The sequence below is a fragment of the Andrena cerasifolii genome, chromosome 10, assembly GCF_050908995.1.
Source record: "Andrena cerasifolii isolate SP2316 chromosome 10, iyAndCera1_principal, whole genome shotgun sequence".
Classification (NCBI taxonomy): domain Eukaryota; kingdom Metazoa; phylum Arthropoda; class Insecta; order Hymenoptera; family Andrenidae; genus Andrena; species Andrena cerasifolii.
In genome coordinates this window covers 4,765,932-4,791,082 of record NC_135127.1, presented here as the reverse complement: position 1 = coordinate 4,791,082, position 25,151 = coordinate 4,765,932, and the positions used below count along the sequence as shown (strand labels likewise).

General features: G+C 40.3%; 1 protein-coding gene across 1 annotated transcript in view; it reads right to left on the bottom strand.

The window, feature by feature from the left end:
- Positions 1 to 25,151, bottom strand: part of Sol1 — a 696,665-nt gene that overhangs the window by 209,952 nt on the left and 461,562 nt on the right. The gene's annotated exons all lie outside the window — the stretch shown is intronic.

Genomic DNA, 25,151 nt, shown 5'->3' with positions numbered 1-25,151 from the left:
AGTGATCAGTGGCCTAGGGGCGAATTACAGCAGTGCTTCATAAACCGCGCGGGTCTGTCCTTCAGAAAACCCACTATCGTCATTCCCATTTCGAGTTCTCCCCGGCGGTGGGTAGGCTCGAGCCCGCGATAAAAATCGTGACCATGCCCTGAGAATCGCACGCTGCGGGTCCCGCGCTAATAACGAAGCTCGTGCAACAACTACCGCTTCTGACCGTTTAGCTAGCCGACTCTTCATTAAATCATTAGATCAACAAATCTAAAATTCACCTAGCCCCGCTGCTGGGTAATTGCCTTCGGGAATGCAGCAATGGTTTAAAGTAACTTTTCGAGATGAAAGTCTTTGAGACTTAAATACCAATTTATATCAGATTCGTAGCGAACCCTCGGCCTGCCACGAGAGAGCAATTTATTAAACCGATCCCTCTCTCTCGCGAGTTCCCACTCAACCACCAATTCCAATATACACATACCTATTTCGTTCCACGTACCTTCTAACAAGGCAAGGTCCAAGCAAACTCATGCTGTCCGCTAGAAGACCCAGGACGAAACAGTTCCCTAGTTTTCTCCTTCCCTGTCTTTCCTTCCACGCATCTTCAACTCTTGATATCTACTCCACCCTGTTCAGGCCATTTGGACCTGGCTACCTCCTCCGAACAAGCAACAGAGACCCTCTTCGTGGAATGTAAATATGAACCGCGAAAACACCACCGACGAAATTTCCATGCATTTATTGCCTGTCATAATATTCGATGCTCCGTTTCAATCTCTGCGACGAGCCCAAAGGATATGAACTTACTTCACACCTATTCACACGGATGGAAAGTCAATAATGCACGAAGCAACCGGGACATATGACACGACGAAGGATACCTCGTCGCTTCTACTTTCCCCCGTAAACGTTCCCCTGTTACGAAGGAAAATATCCTCGGTGAAAATGGCTACGCGATTTTTTCGTGGACGTACACCGACTGGCAGAGCGTATGCCGAGGTCGTAGACTCGGGAGGTAAGTGGCGGTAGTGATTGCAGTAGGAGGGCCCAGAGCCACATTCAGAATTCCATTTTTGGGTTGTGTGCATTCTGCTTTGGGTCTGAATGCGAGCCGGGGTATACGTACACCATAAACGCCACTCACAGCGAAGCCCCGAGTCCTTACCTCCTCATATTTCTCTGGAAGTGGCTCGCCCTGATGCCCGAAATATGTTTACTTTGACGCCTGAAGGATTTTACGAGGTTGTTATAGCTCCGCTAGCTAGGATAGCTACGCGCGTGCATTAAGAACGACAGTAATTCAGCGATCCCAGGGCGGAGTCGGCGTCGCTTCGTTTTCTCCACGGTTGACGACCAACCGCGGTCCACCGCTGCTTTTTCACGTTGTTACCGTTCTGTCGTTTGGATTCACGCCACGAACCGCCCTCGCTGCCGTTCTCCCTCGCCACCCAGTGTAACCAAAAATTCGCGGTCTGCGCGGGTATGTCTCCGATACGTCGAATGTCAGTGGATCGAAATACGATTGCAGCGGTTCGTTTTAACCAACGTTTGAATTTCCTCCGGTCGACGATGGCCGCGGGCAGCTATCGATGAATAACTAGCAGAAAAACTTTCGGCCGCTTTCCCGCGGTTTATGAGTTACTGCTACGGACAGCGGGATTGGCCGAAGCTGTAATTTTTTCAAAAGGGTTGCCGTGGGATGGGGACGTCCAGAATTGTGTTTCTCTCTTCCTACGAATCTGCCAGGCGATTGTAGTTGTCTTTAAAGTAAGAGTTTATGATAAAATTTTGGGAAGGTAATACTTTGAATCGTACTATTGAAATTTCAGAGATTTTATCTCGTGAACAGAGGTTTTAAAATGTTTGTTTCGTTGTTTGTTTCGTGTCTCTTATTGTGTCAAAATCAAGTAAGCTGGGTAAATAAAGGGTTCAATTTTTGCACAATTTTTTTAATTACAATCCTAAATATTTTGAGGTTTACTGAACTTGATAAACTTTTTTATGAAGTCGCTTGAAGAAGATGACACTTATTCTCTAATTATGAGGAAACGTTCAAGTTTTTCCCCACAGATTCAGTTTTGTATACAAAATTTAATTTTTCGAAATGGAACCGTATGTCCCCTTAAAATTTTCAAATTAAATCAAGAGATTTCACAAAGCTTAAGCACAGATAGCACGCCACTTCACAATAACTCCAGATTTTCAAGGTGTCTATATTAAATAGCAATTTAAAATTTAAACACTGGACATGCATACAAAGTTTTCTCATTTATGCAGTTCGTATCTGACTGTAAAATTTGTAACAGGTTTAAATACTTACTTATCAGATGTATCTGTCGTGGAATTTTTTATTTTCGGCAAATGTTCTAACATTTAATAAAAAAGTACTGGAATAAAGTTTATTTTTTCATTATTGTAATCAAATTTCTCCTTTCCAAGTGCATTTTGCGATAAACCAGCTTTTACCATTTTTTAAATCTGTAACTCGTAGACTTTTACACGTAGGCATCACTAATCATTCATTTACCGCAGAATTGTGTCAAATGAGTGCAAAGAGGAATTTGGATGGAATGCAATTACACGTGAACAGTGTAATGCTTGGCATACCTCGACGGCTGTCAACTATACTTTGCAAGGTTTCATTTTACAAATGTATTATATGCATATAAAATTTCAATCGCAGATCGTTGTTAGTATAGAAGTAATTCGAAATAGATCGTTTTAATCAAGTGAAAAGGGAACTCGTTTTTACAACACTCATATCGTGTAAAATGGCTTTTTTCCCTTTTCCACTTCAAGGTTCTAAAATTTCATTTGCATTTTCATTAGGATACATTGATCCACTCTCTCTCTCTCATTGATATCTCTCGCCCTTTTGACTTCTGTTATTGAAACACGATGAAAGAACGCAATACGCAGTTATTACGATCGAAACGGATTACCCATCGTAAAAATACAAATACCATCGTTTTATACAGCTGAAAGCGAGTTCCTGGCTGTACGGATAGTAGAAAACGGTGTTAATGGAAAACCAGCATTCGAATCGTGCGAGTCAGTAATATCGATACATTCATGCATGCCGTAAAGCTGTAGGGAAAAGCCATCGCCACACCCCGTGGGTACTAACGCGATCAATCGTGAATTTTTACATCTCGAAAAAAAAAATGGCAAACTGGTTTGCAGGCCCCGTTTTTCCGTCTGTAATACACTAAAACCGCTTCAAGACTTAAAGGAAGTTAAAGGCGTTGAAATTCTTTATTTCTTTCTGCCTTTATTCTAAAATTCTTATAGTTTAAAATTATTATGCAACTTTTCGTTGGCTTGGAACTGTCTGCATTTTTTCCACGATTAACAGAATTCGGTGGGTTCGTGTTAGTACGAAAATAATATTGCTCCAAGTTGATGAATTTCACGTGTGACGAATTACAAGTGAAACCAGGTCATACTCTGCATCCATGAAAATCTGTCGTTTATTAAAAATCCTGTAAAGGATGTTGAAATCTCGAATTATAACTTTAGTAATGTTTCTCTTGTTATGTGAATCGGGAACGATTGCCGAATTACACGAACAGAGGTAGTATAACAGAAATCAAGTGCATTCTGTGCTTCAGTTACTCCTTTAATTCATTACTGAATTAAGTGACTCAGATAATTCTTTCTAGAACACTGGCACAAACGTATACTTTTTCAATAGTATAGAATAAGTAAAAGTCGTATCGGAGGGGACAGGAAATGTCAAGTAATTTTTCTGAGCCCTTGATTCCTCGCAGAACTTAATTATTGTAAGACAATGTCTCATTTAAGGGTCATTCTACTTTGATCGGCCGAAAAATGAAGCTATTTTTAAAGATTTTCTTCTCAATAAATACAACATATAATGAAATAAATCTTTTTGGAATTTATTAAGCTACTCTTATATTATACAAAAATTAAAAGAGTAGCTTAATAAATTCCAAAAAGATTTATTTTATTATATGTTGTATTATAAAAAAATAATACAAAAAATTTAACAAAAAATTTGAAAAGATTCTTAATCTGTATGAGTGTCGCTATCAACCGCAGCTCAATTAACAATTTTTGTCGAAAAATAACCGAGATTTTCCTCGGGGAACATTCGAGGAAACACCCTTTTGGGGAACTTTTTCTTTCAAACCGGCGGCATTTTGTTATTTCTCAAGAAACATTGTTAATTGAGCTACAGACGATAGGGACACTCATAACGATTATGAAGCTTTTCGCGCGTTTTGTTTCAGATAAGCCTGAGCCGGGAAATCACCTGCGCTACGAACATACCTCTTTTTTGTAGGGGTCACATTGACGCTATAAAAAAAACTTTTGAAACAAATTAAAAAAGAATATTTTTATTTCTTTATATATGATAAGAGTAGCTTAATAAATTCTAAAAAGATTTATTTCATTATATGTTGTATATATTGAGAAATTTTTTTTTAAAAACAGTAACTGACAGAAGCTTAATTACCTAGAAATGGATTGCTGCGTAAAAGCTGACTGCGCATTTTAAATTGCAATTGCCTAGATGCTATCAGTAAAAGCTAACCGAATAAGAGTCTGATTAAAGATACATACAGAATACGTATAGAAGTGCTATGCGTCAGAGTAGTGAGAGAGCAAAAGGCTACAACTGAAATCGCAGTGCCTACTGCGAGTTGCCTGAAAGTTTAGAATATCAGGAGTGTAATAATTTAAATTGTACGTGTCATAGCGAATGGTTAGCAATGATAAACTCTCTGTTCCACCAAAATCAGGCTGAAACACAAGTCCTGAAAAGTTAAACACAAATCCCTAATTTCTATTTCCATCAAGTACGACGCCTCTCTCTGTCTCTCTCTCCCTCTCTCTCTCTCTCTCTCTCTCTGTCTCTCCTGTACGTACATTAAACATATATCGACTGCAAAGTGGAAGCTCCTCGGGCCAAGACTGATTGGCGACCGTGTGATAAACCCAGCCGGCCGCGAGTCCTAACAGAATTCGTTTAGCTCGTCGCCGAGTAACGCGTACGTGCGCGGACTGTCAAAGATTTATATTTGATTCATCTGGGCCGAGGAAATAACGATATTGCGGCAGAGCGGCCGGGCGGATCTGCATGCTCGTACGGCCGTGAAAGCCGCCCAGAAATCCGCCATTATTTCCGCATAAAGAATTCAGGCTTGCGCATAAAGTCGTCGGGTCGTTCTGGGACAGCCGCCCGGCTCCTGGCCAGGGTCGACGTTGACGTTAATGTTGATGCACACGTAACGGCGGAGGTAACCGTTAGGCACGGTGCAAAGCTTGCGCGTTTATATCCACGGCGTCTACCCTCCTAATCCAACTACTCAGCTTCCTACACTCTCTCGGGAAATACTGGCCCGGCTTTACCTGCGTCCCACCTTTTCCCGCTGTTGCAACCTATCGCTAGAGACCATCTACTTTGTCCACCGCGGATCCTTTGTCCCGTCCGGTTGCTCTCCACTGCGCACGGGATCCTCTCTGTCGGTCCACGAGGCGAGCGGAGTCCTCCCGCTCTAAGATGACTTTCTTGATCCTGGCTCTCCCGCGTTCGATTACCATGCACCCTGTCCGCGGCGAGGCGGCTTTCTGCGCGCTAGCGTCCCCGTTCAAAGAGCTCTCCCAACACATGCAGATGTTTTCGACGCGATAAAATTGACCGCCTTCTCGCTGCCCCGGCGAAAGGGATGCAGCACTTGTACAGACCCTGCGGTCCCATTTGTGATCTCGAAAGGATGCAGGCTCGTCCGACTGCGACGTCCTTGAAGGCAGAAAGCTTGCCTCCGCTGGTCGTCCAACACTTTTCGACGGATTCTTGACCGAGCTTGGGGAACTGTGATGGATTGGGAGCGAGCATTCTTTTCATTTGGCTAGTTTCGAAATTGCTTAGAAAACAAAGACGGTAGGAATTTTTATCTCTAAAATTGAGGGGCTCAGCAGAAAACAGGCACATGCTAACGTTTCATGATTTCTTTACCTAAAAATTTTTGTATTTGTTGTTTTTATATGTTATTCAGAATATCGCAGTTTATAGTTCAATATTCATAGATTTCGATAAATAAAAATTTCTCAGAAATATGTATAATTCTTGATGAAAAAAAATTATGGATCCATAAGATATGACACTTGTTTTCCACTGGCTAGGGAACATCGCGAACCCGGAAAATCAAAAAATTCTGAAACTTTGTGAATATGTAGGGAATTTCCTCCTGATTACAACGGAATTTTTGTTTGCTGCCCAAATTCACTCTGAGGGGGTGTAATTGACCCCTGAAAATTCGATTATTTTCCGATTTTGTGTTATAACTCGTGAACTGTAAAATAATTTGTTTACCGAATGATAGATCCAATTAAAAGAAGTAACTTTTGTCTTGAAACTATTTTCTATCTGTTACAGTTCGGGAGTTATAACACAAAATCGGAAAATAGCCGAATTTTCAGGGACTAATTTCACCCCCTTCGAGTGAATTTGGGCAGACATATTCACAAAGTTCCAGAATTTTTTGAATTTTCGAATCTTGAGCCCCTCAATTGTCACTCGTATGGAGTTCGGTTTTCTTTTATCTTAATCGAAAGGGATTTATGACAAAAAACGTTTGTGAAGCTTTGTTAATTCAAAGCGTGGGTGGCTTGCCAAATGCATACCACGTTTCTTGATAAAACTGATAAAAAAAAAATTTCCACCACAGAACACAGGTTGTTGGCAAAATTCCGCGAAGAATGATGCGTGTCACGTCTTAATTACGCTCTAATTCATCTACGGAAGACCGGACTGTGTAAACTTTGCGTTCGACGATACGAACCTCCGAGTACCGACGCGTGAGAAAGAAGACAAAGATGAAAAGAGGGAAACGGTGTTCGTTATCGAGCATTATAAACTTGGACGGATAGTGAAAGTCCGTCGATTGCGCGGTGATCCATACAAGAGCCCAGGGAATCTGCTTTGACCTCTTTCGAGACGCAGAATACGGCTAGCGACGAGTAATCGTACTTTCGTGCGGGGTTTTTCGTCGCTTTCAAAGAGTCACGGGACGAAAGTGTACTCGAGAGTGCGCCTGTGTTGGCGGTCGTCGTTTTCCAACGGCAGACACTTGAAAACAGTCCTTTGAAGCGGCGTGACGTTCCAGAAAGTGAAAATGAGATCCCGTATGCTTCGATAGGAAATTATGTCACGAGGGTTCTTTCGATTGCAACGAATTACACGGGACACGGACTCCAAAGGTGCGGTGTTCTGCGTTTCGTTCCGCTCCCACTTGCTGTCACTCGCAAACGTCGAACGAGGCTAATCTGAGCGAGCATGTAGATTATAGTGAGACTAGGGAATATAATCTCGGCTGTTTTTTCGATCCTAAAAATCCCCGGATTTGATATAACTAATCCTGAGAATTACGGGATTTTTTAAAAATTTGTATTACTTTATGAACAACTGAAAAATGTAAAATTAAATAGAATAAATAAACATAGTCGTTTCATAATAATAAGGATAATAATAGTAAAGATTTCTTTTTTATTAACAAGCATAAAAAAGAGACGAGTCTCTTTGTGGATGGTATAACCCCTGGACATTATGTAGAACTTGCATATCAATAGTTGTTAATTTTATTCCTCCTACAAGCGTTGAGGCGGCCGTTTATATTGGAAATTAAATAAGAAGTCGCCTACTTATCCTGGCTTTATTATTCGTCATTGTTCTACTGTTTTTATTGTTGAGAATGGTTTTAGTTTATGTTTGAGACTGATAATAGAAAGTAAGATTTTTTAGTTTAAGTAAAGATTTAGAATTTGAAACGCAATAAATCATTTTAATTATTGAAATTTTCTATTACCCAATCCTGGGATTAGTCCTGGACTCCCCAGATAGACTTTAAAAAATCCCGCAATCCCGAGATAGTAAATAATATAATAAATAAAATAAATAAAATATATTCGTGATAAATAAAATTGATAATTAAAAATTGCTGTTAAATATTTGCTTTCAGAGAGCAATGAAGTGGCAATGATTTTGAGAACGCTCGGATATGTATGTGCCAAAGATGAGGTCATTTTGTTTTCAAGAACAGCGTTGAGGATAGCGTGTATGATGCGGACAGAATTGCTTCACTGTTTCTAAAACTATACTTTTTATTTATTCTATCTATATTGCGTTACTTTTATATATTAATAAACACAAAGTAAGTAAAATTCGAATTAAGATTTGGTGAATTTGGAGGTCTCTTCTATTTCTTAATATCGAATGGAATCGTAATAATGGGATCGTCGTAATAGACGACGAGAACAATAAATAGGCTCGGTGTCAATTTCTAATTAGAGTCCAGGATTGTAAGCCAGTTTTCTCACAATTGGTCCAATGTTTCCATAAAGAACATTATCTTCATTTTTATGTAAATTAACGTGGTTCCTAAGACCCAAATGTGTTGATGCAATTTAAAAAAAAAATAAAAAAAAATTGGGTATTACCGAAGAAACCATATAAAGCTCTCCATCTACACTGACACGCCTTTACCCCTTGTAACAATCCTCCTGACTCATCTCAGAGAAAATTTCAAACATCTCATAAACAATAAATTCACAAAAACAAAGGACTGGGCACTTGTGCTTCAAAATAGCACCCCAACAATCTTGAATTTTGAATGGAACATTTTCTACTCACGATGTCTGACTTCGAACATGAGCATAGTCACAGCTTGGACTTTCTTGGTATATAATCGTATTCAAGTAGGGTTGGTTCCTGTCACCTAACCACGAGGATATAAGTAAATACTCTTCTTGCTAACACAAAACGTATCGTACTGGATACGTTCTATTAAACTAGAAGCCCACTTAACCACCCTGTAAATTAATACAACCTTCACACTGTTGACTCAACATTCGTCCAAACAGCAGAAGCCCCGAATTAATATCATCGTGTATCAATGTCCCAATTCGGGCTCCGTAAAACACGTGTGCACACATCGTAGAAGCTCGTCACCTCAATAATTATTAATACTACGTCACCACTTCCCCCTCTGCATACACAACCCCATCCGCAATATTACTATTTGCCTTTTCGATAATATCTCGCGGCGCGAATTAAGCAAATGCGTCTGCCATCCCCGCGACTATCTGTCCAAGCTGCTGCGACCCACCCCTCGCCCGGCCCGAACCCTTCAGCGATATTTCTAAAGAATTCATCTGTACGGCGGGTCGACCGAAAACTCGCCGCGTTTTCGCCATGCTGGCTTTCACGGGATTATCGTGCAGCAGTGCCTAATGAAGCAGAAGCTACGAGAGTACGGCGATGAATCAGATTCATTTCGCGACCTTTCAGGCACGGCCCCTGACCGCGGCGAAGTCTCTGTTCACGGGCGTACTTACATACGCGACGTAGGGGTCTGCGTAGCAGGGATTTTTCCCTAGGAAGCGTCGTAAACGGTTACGACGTCGCCCTGTATTTCTCAATTGAATTTATCTGACGGTCAGAAGGAAAATCGTGCCCGTTCTGAGCCATTGATTCGCGACACTGCGCGGGCGGCGAGAGACGCCGCCGCGCTCGGCTACGTAATGCGGATTTTCGAATAAAATTTATACCCCTCTGTCGTGGCTGCTAGCGCGCCGTGCTTTACCGCGGCAGGCAACATGCTAAATAAACTGTTATTCTTCTTCTAGGTCGGGCCCCGTTAATCCCAGACGTTGCTGGCCGAATGGATTGAATTTCGGGAGATGAAAGGCAGAGGAAATAATACCGCAGAGGCGGTAAATGACTGGAAATTAATTAACTCCGCGATAGGGGGTCCGCCACGGTTGATTCCATTCTCGCTCAGTGAGCGAATTTTTCTTTCGATTTTGTGCGATCGTTTTTGATTTTGTAGTAAAGCGATTTCCTGGCCGACAGCTACGTTTGAGCTTCGTTTTGTTTGAATGTTTCGTGATGCCGCGGGGATGCTTGAAGTGGTCTTTGGTTTCGAATTTATTTGAATTGGGTAAGGGAAATTTGTTCGATGTTTGGAAAATTTAAAGAAACAGATGAAGCTATATTAGAAGAACACAAAAAAGCACAATATTGATATGGAAGGTATACAAATCAATAAACTTTTATTTATCACGATTAAATGCTTATTAGTTTCTCTATAAACATATTAAATAGATCAAACAAACCAGATAAACATAAACCATGAGAAATCATTAAAACATAAGAACCTAGCAATCCCAACTTCAACAAAGTAAATATACCTCTCGTTAATAATTTTATATCAACAACTGACGAATAAGCCACCGAAACCTTTATATGAATCTGACGCAAACACACACGCATCTAATATAAATGACACCCAAAATTCTAAAAATCAAATGTGTTTTGATGAATTCGCAGAATTTAAATAAAAGATTATTAAAAATCGTAACATACCATAAGTACCCAACTTCAAAAAAATAGAAGCTAAATCTATTGAACCAAAAACAGGAGCTTCAACGTGGGCCTTCAATAACCAACCATGATATTCAGAACTTGAGAAATTTAGAAAACAAATTTTTTCTAATTTCCTACGTGTAGTGATAGGAATATTTACCTACTGTAAATTTTGTGGTGATTTTTTATGATTCTGTGATATTCAGCACACAATAATTTTTTATAGCATTTGCACATTTTATTCTGTTACCTGAAATCTGAGAAAATTCTGAGACAGAAATAATGCTAAATTGAATGTATTCTACAAAGGTTAAATACGTAAACTGTTCTTCAATCGCTTTTCGCAAGTGACCCACTTTTACGAAATCTTTTATCCTCTTCAAATAAATTTTTCCAGCTAATGTGTTGTAATATAATATCCGCTGCAAATATAGCTTTATTTTCAATTTAACATTAATAGTTATCCAAGTATTCCATAAAAATGTCTCCAGAGGCATTATAAATTAAATTTTCTACCTTTCAAAAATTGATATAAATCGATGAGTCAGCAGTTGAACTCAATTTACAATTCTATACATTGGCAACTTATAACTCGGTACCATCTGATAGCTGTGCGACGTCGAGTCGCCATGAATTTCTAAATGGTGACGAATATCAAATCGTGGATCGTTGGATCTTTGTTTTAAGAGCAGCAGTGCATCTCGGAACGTGCCAAACGAGCAGATTTCTGCGCTCGATACTTCGTTTCCTTCCTGCTCGTCTCTTCTCAGAAGATTCTTCTATAAATAAGTACGTGCTTCTAACAATTTGCTGTTTCACATTATTAACAGAAATTTATGAAAGTTTCCACGAGGGTCCCGCATACGTATATCGGACAACGAAAATGGTTCTGCAAAACTTCACTTTTCGGAAGTTTACAAGCACTGTAAAAATTGTACTGGAGGCTGAGGGTAGACGCCCAGAGTCGTAACACAAGCATAAAGCATCGCTTTACGGAGATTTAGCGTGGCTGAGAAACATGTAGATCCGGTTCTTTTAATTTTACAGAGTACTTCTGTTCTAAAGCGACAGGGCACAGAAAAAGCAAAGAATTATTTGCAGCTTTCTGAGAAACGGAGGTGTGTTTTTCTGAGCCTTTCACTTGATTTGATAAAACATGAAATTATAATAACGTTAAAGTTTCAGGCACCTACCTTTACGAGAAAATTCTGCAAAGAGACACGTAGCTGTGCGTCGTTTTAGGAACGAGGCATCCATTTACCTCAAACAGTACTTGTTTGCGTTTTAAAGAAGCTGTCATAAAAAAATTGCGGTTGGTAGGTACTGGAAATATTTATTCCATCACTCTCAAATTTACCTAGCACACGCTTTTCATAGCGATATGAATGATAATATGATTCTTATCCAACTTATTTTGACCATGACAGTCAGCTGCACATTTTTGCAGTAAATAGATTTTGCGATAATATTTGACTACCTCCAAAGGTTGATTCAGATGCATCCAGTAATTCAGTCGAGTGGCGAGTAATTTAGCGATTTACCATTGTTTCACTAAGCTACTCGACTAAATTTTAGTGTCCACACACGGAAAATTACTAAATTACTCGCTACTTGACTAAATTACTGGACGTGCCTGAATTAGCTTCTATAATAAGAAGCGATAAGAAAAAAGAAGCTTCTATAATAATCAGTGATAACATATTTAATCGAGTGATGGGATAAATATTTTTTCGATACAAGTACCTGCATATTATACATCTTATTACAACGTGTTTTCATTAAAACACGACAATACATCAAATGGATTTATTCTCTTAATACACAGTGCAAGCATTTCACTATGTAAAATGAAAGACGTTCTCAAATATTCGAAAGCTATCGAAAAACACAGGAGAAATCTGGAATCTTTTATCTTCAACAATCTCTGAGGGGACGTACTGAAACGAACAGCACTCTTAAACACTTTCTGCTACAGATGAGTGTAGCATTTAACCAAGGAATATTATTATTTAATAAATTATAGTAAATTCAAGTAATTACACTTATTTAATAATTGTTTGATAACGTGAGCACTATAAATTAATGACTCATATGCGTCTTACGTTTGACAGGAATTTTTTGTCAACGCCTTCTATAACTGCTTGCAGACTCCACCACGATGCAAGTAACTAAACCAAAGCCACCCCCGCCGACGTAACGGGAATCAGGCCGTGGAACGTGTGACGCGTTCATACTTGCGCTCCCCGAGCCGAATTCATCGCAAGGTCGCAAGAAACGGTAATAATTCCTCCCGGTGCAGGTACTCCGCGACATTGAATCAGGGCGCAAACGTTTTCATCCCAGCAGGTGAACGCCGCCGAATTGGTTTCACGCGAGTCAACCACGTTAATTTCACGGCAATACGCGTATTTATACCGCCACCCAGATTACAAGATCGACCAGACCGTGTTACGGTTCTTCGATTTCCGTCCAGGAACAGGGCCACGATTAACCCTTTCAGCGTGACGGAAGTCGGGTAGGAAGCGTTACTCTAGCACTCTCGATATTCCAGGGGATTGAGCTTCGATATTCTCGATGTAGTGTGCTATCCTAATGAACAAGTGGAGGTTGATAACTTATATAAAGCAAAAAATAGTGAGCACGAGTGTTAGGATAACGCACGGGTTTGACGATTTAATTTGAAGCCCTAGTTTAAGTTGGGAGGTAGATAGTTCTTTTCTGTACGAACTTGATACTGAAAGGCTGAAATTTATCTAAGTAGAATTTTCTTTAGAAATATAATGTAGGATTCCAACTACTGGCAAGTTAGATATAAATATTAAATACTGTAAATACTATTATGTAACCTGCAAGCTTGTCATTTGTAAATTTTAATATAAATTACATGTATAACTGTATTTGCTATATAAACTATATCCGGGTTAAAGCGAGAATGAAATAAATAAATATAGAAGGGTAGATACTCTCCGCGAATTAATATAGTACCTAAGCTGAAATTGGTAGAAAGGTGTCTAACGGAAAGAAGTTCTTTAGCCCGATAATGCTTAATCACATACAACACGAACGATATAATTTTAGGGTTTAAACAGAGACTTACAGTTGAAGGGTAAGGGGAAAAAAAGGATTGTCCATTTTTTGTGATTTTGCGATTTATAGCATATTTTGTTAGTAACAACTGCGACTAAAGTACTGTGGAATCACAAAGGGCTATAAAGTTCAAATACCTCGTAAGATAACCTTATAGATTTGGTACAAGGGTTAAAAACAAGAAATGTCCACCCTGCACTGGAACAAAATAAAGAATGTCCCCACTCATATTTGCCTAAGCATAAACTTCTGTCGTCAAGGTAAAACAAGAAAATTATATAATAGAATTAAATTCATTGAACCTTGTTTCTATTAAAACTAAATTTTCTCGATAACGCTGTTTTGTGAGATTCCCAGTTTTGCCTCTAAAGCTGGGTTTAAATTAGTCCAATCGCTGGATCCAGTGAGTGGTTTGACTGGAAATCGAGTCGATGTCTACATTATTCCAGTCTCGATCCAGTCGCTGGATCAAGCGAGTGGCTCGACTGGAAATTGGTCGATGCCTACATTATTGTCGATATCTCCAGTCTTATGAGCCGTCTAAACGATTCCAGTAACGCTGGAATGTTGTGCTCGATGGAGGGGATAAACACTGGATCGAAAAGTAGACTTTCGATCCAGTCGAAAGTGTCGAAACCTGCTGGAACGACAGCACTGTACTGGAATGAACCCACTGTTTACATTATTCCAGTTCCACTCTAGTGCTGGACTGGATCACTGGACTGGACTAATGTAAACCCAGCTTTACCCTTCATATCTACCGTATTTTTCCGACTTTTCACCCTCCGGTTTTCATTTATTTAAGCATCTTCTTATGCCCACAATAGGTTCTCCAGCAGGAGGTCCAGTGACAATGCTGCTCTGGACTTAATAAATTCTAGAAATTCAGAATTCTTTAAAAACAGAATGGAAGAACTTATTACCACGTGCAAAAAGTATATCGCAGCATCCGAAGAATACTTCAGTCAACAGAAATTACTTAAAAAATACTTATATGTATTTCCTTTAATACAAATCTAGGCAAGTATCAGGGTCCATTAAATATCGAGTGAAATGCAAGACTGCAATCAACACTTCTCCAACCGCCTTGCCCTACCTTCACTCGCATTGCCCAGCAATCACGCCTGCCTCAACAGAATGCAACAGCCTCGGCTCCCCCGCGAGTACATACCGAGGTTGCGCGCATCGAGCTCCTACTGTATCTGTCTGGAATCTAAGTAGCGATTCTCGAGTGTTGCTGAGAACGAAGGCCGCCGGCCACGGTCGATGCTCGCGCCGAAAGGGTTAAATTGGCAAGCCACGCTGGCCGCCCTGGCCGATCCCGGATCGATCGTTAGCTCGGATCCGAGGTTTTGCCACTTCTCGAATGCCGGGCGGCTCCTAGACAATCCTCATAATATTCGCGCCAGCGGCCGTTTCAGCCACGGCATTTCAATTTCACTGCAGGTACGCCGCGGCCACGGGGCATACACAGCCGCTTGATTAATTTCCTTTGCCCGGCACCAGGCTCCCCCTAGCTGTTGCCCCGGTTCAAGCACACTTCTGACCTTCGTGCGCTTGTTTCGCGACGTGACCACGGAGCTTTCGCCCGGGATTGAACATCAGTAAAAAAAAAGAAAAGAAAAAACATACGTGCGCGATCGCCAAGGCAATCGAATTTTCCCCGCGAATGTGCCGCGCGATGGCGACTCAACCAGCCTTAGCCGGGCATTGTCACGTGCGCTTCAACCGTGCCCCTTCGACCGTGCTACACTTTCCGCTCGATCACGTTTCCGCCTTTCTGCCACTAATTATGCGCGCTTCCAGCTCCCCTGTATTCATAGCCAGTTGATCGTTCATCCGCCCTCTGTCACGACCCAGTGAATGGCCGCAGGAGCAAACTGGTCCGCGTGCTTTTGTACATTCGGCGGCCGAAAGCGTGGACAAACGGCCAAAGAAATCTCGTCGGACGACGCAGGTCGATTCGAGACCCCCTTCATCTATTGGCGCGGACGATTGCTGCGCGCTCAGCTTTCACCGCGGGAATTGCACGGAATCTGCGGTGATGAGGTACTTTACGTGGAAACGTTTGGCCCTGCCTCCCGGCGGGTTTGAACTTCCTTTTTAATTTCGTTTTATTGAGTCGAGGGGTTTACTCTATGGATTGAATGGGCGTCGTTTGTGATTATTAGGAGGACAACACTCAGTTTCAGGTGTAGCTTTCTGCAGGAGGGAGCTTCGGTTCGGGAGCGGATTGTTAGGCGAGATGGGGAATGGATTTTAGAAGATTGCAGGCGACGCGTCGTGATGATAATTGGAGAAATAAGGGTGGGTAAGAGGAGCGCTGAAGGTATCAGTCTAATTGAGGAAGGTAATGGCTACTGCGTGGCGGTTGCGTGGCTTTCTCTAGATAGTTATTTGAAACCAGAGACAACAATCGTGGCAGGAGTCTATTACGAGCTTTGTGTTAGACTCTTGTTTCTAAGGAGAGGTGTTTAGGTGTCGTTGGTGAGGTTTTTAGGTAATAGGGCAGACCGGGGCTAGATGTGACAGGGGCAGGTTGTTACAAAGCTGTTTAAATTTTTGTCGCTTGGACTATCACTTGGACGATGAAGTGGCTGATGTGTTTCAACCATACACGAATGATGATAATCACCTTTTTTAGTGCAATTGATTTCAGTAGTTTTTTTTATTATTTTTAATAGATTATTCATAATTCTTCCTTGTATATTTAGTTTAATAGCTTCTTATCATTAATACATTTATTTTTGTCCACGAAAATACAGTTATATTACTCGTAATTAATCTCTTTTCGTAAAATGTAACAACTTGCTCCGTGCTGTGTCACAACTAGCTCCCTACTCGAGGCACCATAATACATGTTTCGACGTCCAAAATGTTTTTTTTCAAAGTCATGGTTTTCGTTTAATTACATGTGATAGCGGTGATTGGTAGAGGAAAGTATATACTTTAAGTGAGAGTCATTGATGGTATTGAATATGGAATGCAACAAAAATAAAAAATAAAAAGCGAATAAATGTCACAACTAGCCCCAGTCTTTCCTAAGATACCTACAGATGTTTTTTTATTTTTACAGGTTTGCATGTTTTGGGGGTTGAAACCATCCCTCAAAATTTGTAAGAAGAGGTACAAAAATTCCTTGTTAGTTTAAAGAATATTTTAACATTGTGTTGCATAAAACTTTATATAAATATGGATGATGCTCTTGTCGTTTCACTTTTGTAATTCTTCTTATGAACTTTGAGGGTTGGTTTAACCCCTTAAACATGCAAACTGGCCAACATAAGAAGACACCAATTTCTTATTTTTCGGCTGTCTAAAACATATCCAAAAACCAAAGTCAAATCGGAAGCGGAGACCTGAAAATCTTATAAAATTGAGGGGTGCTTTAATCCCCCAAACATGCAAACTGGCCAACATAAAAAGACACGTATATTTTATTTTTCGGTCCTCTGAAACATATCCATAAACCAAAGCAATCGGAGGCGGACACCTAAAACGTCAACTAGTGTCTTAATCGCGTAATTTGCTATTTACAGGTTTAAATATAAGTGCCTCACAGAAATTATCGTGTCATCAGTAACAGTAATAATACTCATTGGGTAGAAACTTCCTAGCTCACGCATCCATTCATTTTAATGTCTCCAAGGCTGGGAACGTAAGAACTATTGCACTGTGTAAAGAGTGTTGCAGAGAAAAAGGGCCCCCTTGAGGGAGATAGAGTGAAGCAAAGAAAACCCTACAAGCATGCTGTCCAAAACAAAATACTCCTGCTATGGTCTGCAGTTCACCTATACATTTAACACGATATCAAGGGACGAGAAAGAGTATACAAACTACTAACAACATCCTTGTGTTAGTCTCAAAATTAGAAAAGCTTCCAAGAGCGGAAGAAGTTGACTGGGTCAAGAAAGACCCGAAAACCGTAACAGAGCAATAAGATATGCATCTTATGATGAATAAAATACTATTAAAGCGAATAACAATTCCAGAACACGTTTTCCCATACGCGACGACATAAAAAAAATTCCCTACACACGAAACCGTCAATTTTCATCTGAATTTAATTAAAACCTGCTCTGCATATGCGAAAACAACTTTTCGTAGACGCGGACAGCATTATTCAGCGTTGAAAGATTTTTACATTCTTCATCCCCCTTTTCGCTTAAAAAGTTTTATGACAAAAAGTCGCAGCGTAACATCGAGTTACGCGGAATTCAAAATACCTTTCATACATATTCAACATATGTTTCCGAATTCTGTCGTGCGGAAGAGGCCTGCATAACGGCTAGCATATATTTAAATGTAAAACACAAGCAGTGTATAAAAGTCAGGAACGGGACAAAGAATTTATGTCCATGAGGCCATTCTGCATTATCAAAGCGTTCGACTTCATTGAAAATTAGCGACGATATTCCAGCGATAATATAGCAACGAGGGTCTTTTCATCGTTACCTCATTCTCGCCTGCGCGCAGCACCGAGCGCACGATTTTTTTTTCGAAACGATTTCAGATCCAAGAAGCCAACATTCCACTTCAGCTATATGACTGGCACTGCATTCGACGCGCGAGTCACTTTCCAGGAGGTGAAAGTTCGGTCTGACAACGATGCACCGGGCGAAATGAAAAAAACTTTTTAATTTTGACAGTCCCGTGGCCGCATGCGGTCTCGACTGCGCGACAAAAATAATTTTTTTACCCTGGCATTCTCTTTGTCGCCTACGTGCGCATACTCCTCGCGTCTGAACAGAACGGGGCACGGTAATTAAATTAAAAAAAAAAAGAAGGAAAGACTTGACAGGTCTGGACAGAGGGCTAACGGATTTTTTCCATTTAATTGAAAGTGGAAAAGGCGTGTACGGGTGTCACGGTCGGCTCCTAGCTGGCTTCTGAATTGACTGGCAGTGACTCTTGGAGTTTCCAACCCGACCGACTGCGTATTAAATTCTAGGCGATGTAATTTATATTGCCGCTGCAGTTGTTTCTCACCGAAGGGATGCTCTTCGCCGGTCATTCTTTCGGTTCAACGCCACGGAGAGGCTCTCTCGATTGCGAGGGGCCAGGCTGTGCTCCCGTGTGACAGCCGATATGGCGAGCCGAGATTCGATAAGGCCATTAATCAGCTCCCTGGCTGAATACAATTTTGATTACGCATTCATAGCACGTACGACCAAATTCTGAATTACAGCCTTCCTGTACCTGCCAATGGATATTTCCATTCTTCATTCATCAAGTTCGATAAAGGCGACGGAGCTTCTGCCGGAGTAAAATGAATTGATCGTTGTTGGATTGGGGGCAGTAGCGGGCATGGCTATCAGAAATTACATTGGTGAATTTAATGTTACTTTGCGATGGGTTATTGCAGTGTTTCGCAACCTTTTTTATAGTCGCGAACCCTTTTTGTAAGATTCAAATAACCTGCAACCCGTATAAAGTAAGTTAAATTCGATCAGGTAAAGAAAACATATTAGAAATAGTAATTTCAGAATATAATTCTAACTTAATAAAATTAAAAAAGACCAAAACCCTCCAGAAAACACTTTGCAACCCACAGGTTGTGAATCACTGAGTTATTGGTTGCAGTGTTGGATAGAACAGAGTGTTGTAACTTGTAGTGTTGAATTCAGTGTTATTTTTATAAAATTTTGTTTACAAGTATGATTGAGAATAATTATTTTGTTCATCTCGTGGTTATTAATACTTTGCTAAATTTTCTGTTTGGTACTCGGTTAGTAATTCGAAATTACAACATTAATTTTTGGCGATAGTAAGTAGTATGTTCAGGGAAAATGGATGAAATTGAATTTCACATGGTTTTAATATTAATTAAAGGGAATTAAATGGTTTTACAGGTTTAGGAGTAGTTTTTGATTTTTAAATTTTAATTCCTAGGATTTTAGTACATAACATGTAAATTGCAATCGCATAATATCTAACGATACCTACGAATTTAAATTCTTCCACGTCGCTACCTTCTACACCACCGCATAATTACAGTTTCGAAAAAAAGCATTGCAACAGTTGATTAGGAATTTCTGTTTGCCGTAGCATCCTGTTAAGAAACCTCCACTCTCATTTCGCCCATCACCCAGGACTGAACGCAAACTCGTGAAAATCGAAGGCACAGTGAAGTCCTGCGTAATCTACGGGTCCAAGAAATGACTCTTCCTTTACATTAAACTAGATATTTTTCTCAATATCATTCGGAATAAAATATTCACGAACTGAATAAATTTGACACAAGTCCTACGAGTAATTTCATGTACCTATCATTCAATTTGAAATAATTTCCTTACGCTGATTCCCGTAGAAAAGAATAAACATTGTTTCCAACAGTGCACCGAAAATAAGAGCTTCGTTTTGTGGAAGAAATTCTGCAGGATAGAAAGTAGGCAGTCACATCACGAAACCCATATTTCTGCTTAAATTTCTGCTGCTGGAATCTGTGTTAACATAATTTTCATAATATCACCGAGACATCAATTTCACGGTGAGAGCTATTTTCCCGTCATAAAGGGTAATTGTGTATACACTTCCGTGACACAACACCCACGTTACAAACTGCAAATGTTATTCGGTTAGATACGCCTGTCGTTTTGTAACGTTGATTATAATAATTAATTTGCCGCGCGTAGAACGTCATCGGAAACGTTCGATCCGCGGCTCGGTATGTCAATCGCAGCACTAAATCGAATGTTATTTTTGCACCGCGACGTACATGCAGCTCTCTACGTGCGCGGGAGTACAAAGGCATCTCTAATTCCAGCTTCAAAGACGAAATCAGGGCTCTCGTATTTTAACCGTAAAATGAGAGACGAGAGAAGGCCGGGGCTCCATGGGATTACGCTCCTCTTGCGTTATCTTTCTGCGATGCTCTCTTACCATCGGGATTCGTTCGTTTCCGGGGCAATCGGGGCAAGTGAGACTCTATTACGTCTTTTTCTTTCGCGATACCTTCGATTCTTTCTGTATAGTCGAAACGTTGGTCACGAGAGAAATTGTGAGGAGAACGAGAAACCGAAGGCTTTGATGGTAATGCATTACTCCGATGCTATCTCAGAGGCCGATAAAATACACGGAACATTTCTCTGCACAGTACGTTTCGATATGTAACGAACGGCACGACATAGCTTTTTATTGTAATAATTGTAGGGGCGGACATTTATCTGCAGAATCACTGTATATCGAAGTGGAACAAGTTCTTAAGCTTCAGCTACCATCGCGTAGATCCAAGCTTAAAATGTGCTCGGAAATTTTGTCTTCGAAAAATTATATAAAGTGATCCAATGATTTCATCTCCGAAACATTTCTGGAGCTATGGAAATGGGGAAGAAATTCCCTTTTCAGGAGAAGTTTTGCGTTTCAGGATGAATAATCCCATGACGATGGGGTCCTTCCTTTGGCTGCTTTATTATAGGTTTAACTACTTTCAAGGTAGGAAATGCTAAGGCACTGCGAGTATCCAGAACAATTTCACTCGGTTCTCAGTTTTTTAACAATCTGATATTTCTCTTCTATATAATGAAGTTGGAATTTCGACCGTAAAATTTTTTTTTTTTAAATTTAAAACATATGATTTCGGCGCACAGTTTCGGTCAATTAAAAGAATAAAAGCTCATTTGCAAATATAAGAAGTATCATCTTCCGACGTTTCGGTCAATATTTAGACCTTTATCAGGGAAAGTTTGAATAACTAAATACTGCGTAGTCAAACTGTGCGCCGAAATCATATGTTTTAAAAATTTCTCTTCTATAGTTAACATTACATTACATTAAACTGTTATAGTTACAATTATGGCCTGTTCACAAGAAACAATTGTGGCTGTCAGTACATTTAATTTTCCAGGCATATTTCTTAATTTTTCTACCACTTTTAAACCACCCCTTCTTCTGTCAAATAAATTTATCAAAAATACAGCGAGACACAAGAGTGTCCGCTCCGAAAAGTCCCTTCGTTTTGATGCACTTATAGAAGAAGTTAAAGATTATAGAATAACCTGCTGTTCAAGTAACACATCGTTCAAATTCAAATAGTATAACTTTCAGATAAAACACTATTCCGATAATGACATAAATGAAACTGTTAAATTTTATAAATAAACGTTGTTTATCCACTCTTTTACCTTTTAAATCACTTCTTTTCTGTTTTAAGTGAACTTTGCACATTAGCCTGAACATTAAGGCTTCAGCTTCAGACGTATCTATCCCACAACATTTTCAGGAAATCTGGTTGTCAGAACTTTAACTTTTTCAGCAGAATAAATGTTCCTGTTTAACTAGAACCTTTTTCTCTCAAGAAAATATAAGTTTCTTATTTACAGAAATTAAGAGTACACTGCATTTTCTCGGAGCAGAAAAGATAATAGTAAAAAAATTACAGTTAATTCATGATTAATTGAAAACTTTAACAGTAGCATTCAACCCCTGCATAAATTCGAATGACAAGTGTTCCACGATATTCCGCATAACAGCATTACGCGTCACCCACAATTCCACGCGAAATCCCCTTTGAAAACCGAAATTCTTCGTGCATTTGGCACGATCACCTCGAGCATAGGTACAGCGACGCGGCTACCCGAACGCAACAATTTACCACGTGTTACAACCCCGCAGCGGATAAATACCCGAGGTTACCACGGCACGAAGGTGGTGGCCGCTAAAATTATTAACGACCCACCACGCGGGATCCCCTGACACTAATGTACGAGCACCAATCATCTCAGTGCAACCCCTCTCGGTTCATTCCTATTTGCGAGTCGTCTGCCGTTCCATCGTCGAGACCCGACCCGGCCAGCAGAATTTTCGCGGGTGGAAAAAAGCGCGACGCGATAGCTCCGTGAATTATTTCCAGCGACGTCCAACGGTGCCCTAGCTTTCTTCAATTTCCCCCCCTGGCAACTCCATTGTTGCCTGATGGGCGAACGACTCGCGGCCATATCTTCTTACCCCCGGTTAAGGAAGAACACTTCGCGGGCTGCTCGCTGTTGGGTCTGTTTGCGACATTAGCGAATGACTGCTCCTTTCTCCGGCAATCGCGAATACCCCGGGTGTTATCTGTCTCCGAGGCCGCGAAGGGGACGCTGCCTCGACGAGGCAAAACGTGGGGTTTCTTTGAAAGAAAAAATAATAATAAATAAACACTGTAATCGACGCGCGAAGCTAAATTAAATTCCACGGCATTCGGGGCGAAGACAGGCAAGATAGATGGCGTGTAAGCTGTGCGTGTAAGCCGTGAGTAATCTCGACACCGGAGAAACAACGATGCGGAAAGCCCGCCGCGTGGAAATTAACATACCAGTCATCGGTCGACGCTTTGTTACAGCGAGTTTTACGCGCGCGAATTCGAACGGTTCTTGGCTTTGGCTGTCGCGCGGTAATTAATGATTAGCTGGATTTTGCATGGGAGCGAGAAATGATCTGGCAACCGACGAGGGGGTTGCGCCAGGTTCGAGTCACCGATTTGGCTGAAGTTTTGTATTTAATTAGATCGTGTTATGTGTGTGTAACGTTAAGCGTGTGGGGTCTACTCAAAGTGTGGGAAAGACCGAGGATGAGGGAAATTGTAGGAATCATTGAATGTTGGTAAGTACGAATGCACGTACATACTTTAAATTTCTGCGGTGGTTACGTTTTACATCCCCGAGGTTATTTCACATTTATCACCGAAAAAAAACTGTAACCTTGAGAGTTTTATGTGCTATTTGCGATGCGCTGTGTCGACGGCTTTCGAAAACCAGTGAACTGTTGGGAAATTTGAGAAAGATCGATAGTCAGCGCGAGTTTGGTCCGAAAGGAGCGGCCGTCAAAGTTTTAATTGCAATCTAGATTTTACGAATGGCTATATAGATATGAAGGCTTTTGAAAGGCGAAAGTTTCGGCTCGATTTTTGCGCAAAGTTTTGCGTGTGTTTGATGTTTGAAGCGAATTAGAGGCACGACCGTGGCGCACTTTCTTTGTAACTCGGACGTCGCGATCGTTATGCGAAATTTTATTTCACAAATGCCCATAATCAGCTTGGAGGAAAAGGGCTGTGGCCTTCTGAACGTGGGGGAAGAAGACGAGGGAAAGAGGGTGAAATTATTTCTTCTGGTTGCAGCTAGAAAAATGGTATAGAGACGCCGTTTTACGACGTTGCACAAAGGATTATAAGTAATCCCGACGCACTGAGCGATTACAGGTGTACATGGCCGTATTCGATAAGCCGGATTACGGCTACCATAAGGACCTTAGAGACTATCCTCTCTGTACATGCATGTATGCAGGATAACTGGGTCAGATTAGATCTGCCACCTTGCCACCGCGAAAAACAATTAATTTTCCACTCCGCAGTCGTGATTTGTGTGCTGCACACACATCGATACACGCAATATCCCTCTCCTCGGTGATCCAATCGCGTGGAGGTAAATTTTGACGCGACGAATGGATCTGAGCATTTCGTTTAACTTGGTAATAAACAACATTTTGTGTACCATTAACACTTTGTATAATATTCTGATGAATAAATAACGAGAAAAGGACGAGCAAGAATTTTCGTCTTGAGGGCCTTTTCATTTTTTGAACTCGTAAAAATAACATCTTTTTATAATTTCTTCGAGGACCTGTGTATACTTTTTACTATAATATCGAATATGCCAAGAAGGTTATTTTAAATACCCCTAATTCTCATTCATGTAAGAACAGAAAATTTGTATTGCTTCTGATTAAAAGTGTAAAAATGTGCACATCTTATGAAATGAATTTATTGTTTTAATATATTTTATTTTTGAAAGATAGGAGTTTTGTATGTAAGTCTCGGATAATGCAAATTTGATCTCAAAGTGCTGGAATTTTGCGCACCCCAGATGGGGAGGGGTGACATTTGTGGATTCGGATGGCTATATGATTTCATTTCAGATTGTAGAACAATTAAGGGCGGAGTAAAGCTGATCGAGCATGTGACGCTGCAGGTTACATTACTCCAGTGATTGAAAATTTAAACCGATAAAAAAATCGACCTTTTATTCTCTGCACTAATTACCTGCCACAGACTTTCACTGCATCGACGTTGCAGCACTCTCTCGTAACAATAACGCGAATACCCTCTGCGTCCATGCAATACACTCAACAGGAAAAGTGATTATACTTATTGAAAAATACAGTTAAGCAACAATTCAACCTAACTAGATTAGATTGAAAAGTAAATAGCAGGGAACCTTACTTATTATAATAATAATATTAATACTTTATTACACCATCAGTTACCATACATTGAACATAGCTAGTTGGAATTTTTTTCTTTTGTGGTATAATGGACGAGAATCAGCAGAATGCTGTGTTAAATCTTATTAACACACTTTCGTAGTTGATACCATAAAAAAAATCCAATTTGCTAATTGAAGTGTCCTTGTAGAAAACACTGTAAGTGCCAAAAATCAAATTCTATACCATATGTAATATTATGTAGAAAATATTACCGGTAAATATACCGGTATTTGCATATATCGGTATGACGTCATACCGGTATCTGCGTATTTCTGTTTCTATAAAGATTTTGAAGATGGAACCGAAAAATACCGGTATCATACTAGGGCTGGGATTATTCGAATAATTTAATATTCGAATATTTTATAAGTATTCGAATGCTACGAATAAACTTCGAATATTAGAGTATTCGAATGTTATTATTCGAATACTGATGTATTCG